This window comes from Geospiza fortis, unplaced genomic scaffold, assembly GCF_000277835.1.
Source record: "Geospiza fortis unplaced genomic scaffold, GeoFor_1.0 C13455848, whole genome shotgun sequence".
Classification (NCBI taxonomy): Eukaryota; Metazoa; Chordata; class Aves; order Passeriformes; family Thraupidae; genus Geospiza; species Geospiza fortis.
The window spans coordinates 1-1,157 of record NW_005061490.1 but is presented as its reverse complement, the minus strand read 5'-3'; the positions used below and the strand labels follow the sequence as shown (position 1 = coordinate 1,157).

Below are 1,157 nucleotides of genomic sequence, written 5' to 3'. Positions count from 1 at the left end.
TATTATTATTGTTTATTGCTTTTCAAAAATAACCACATAGGCAGATCTTCACCTTGACCTAGTTGAAATTACTTATATTTCTGACCTTACAATTCTCAAGTGTAGCTATATTTGCAGAATTGGAAAGCTTGGAAGGTAAAAACTCAAAAGTTAGAAAACAGTGGGCTGGAGTAGGGTGAACTGTCCAACTTTGACTGGTTACATGATGAGTAAAACAAAAAATCACCATCTTTCGGCTGACAGGTGTGATGATTTGTTTTTATCTGAGTAGATGCCAGTCAGTTTAGTAGTGCTTTGGAGATGTGGACGTTTGGTGCTTTTCTGTAACTGCAAATTTCTCGTTCAGGAAAGTGAAGAAGCAAAGAAGCTGAGAGAAGAACGTCTGGCCCAGTATGAATCAAAGAAATCCAAAAGTATGTGTGCCAAGAGCTTTCTAATCTTTATGCTTGAGTTGATTTTCATGCATTTGGACAGGATGGCTAGAAAGGCTAATTAACTGTAATAATAGATCAGCTTGACTGGAATGAGACAGGAGTAATTAGCTTCACTTGAATTGCCAATGAGCTCAGCCTTCCCATAGCAAATAGGAATGTTAACATGCTTTTTGTTCTGGTTCGTACACTCCTCCTTGTTCTTTCCAGAGACTGGACTTTCTACAGAAACGGAGATAAAAGTTTAGAGAAACTGCTGCAGTACATAAGTTACTCCACAGCTACTGGTCTGGAACTGTTCAGTTCTGTAGCAGTTGCAGTATTCCCTCTGTGGAAAATAAGCTGTTACACAGCATTAGGCTCCTTCTCAGATGTTCTGAGAAGGACTTCCTCTGTAACAAACACTGTCATCTACTTAAATCTGTGTATACATAATGTATCTATATATTGAACCTTGGCATGTACACAGCTGCAGTACTTGAGAAATGTATGTGGGTACCAGAGGCCTGTCACAGCAGTGTGAGCAGGTTCTTGTTCATGAAATTGGGTAAGTTGCTCTAGTAAAACCAGTTTACAAGTATATTCATGAGTTTTTGGAAGATGCCTATCTTTTCATGGTGATTTTCTTCCCCCAGAACCAGCTGTTGTTGCCAAGTCATCAATCCTGCTTGATGTGAAACCTTGGGATGATGAGACAGACATGGCCAAACTAGAGGAGTGTGTCCG

The 1,157-nt window shown here is 39.7% G+C and overlaps 2 non-coding genes across 2 annotated transcripts; both read left to right on the top strand.

Annotated features, from left to right (window-relative positions):
- The first annotated feature begins 194 nt into the window (after positions 1-194).
- On the top strand, positions 195-274 carry LOC115949446. The gene has a single exon (XR_004082896.1). It is a non-coding gene; the product is annotated as a small nucleolar RNA SNORD51 (small nucleolar RNA).
- Positions 275-704: 430 nt separating this feature from the next.
- LOC115949447 lies at positions 705-838 on the top strand. The gene has a single exon (XR_004082897.1). It is a non-coding gene; the product is annotated as a small nucleolar RNA SNORA41 (small nucleolar RNA).
- The last annotated feature ends 319 nt before the right edge of the window (positions 839-1,157 follow it).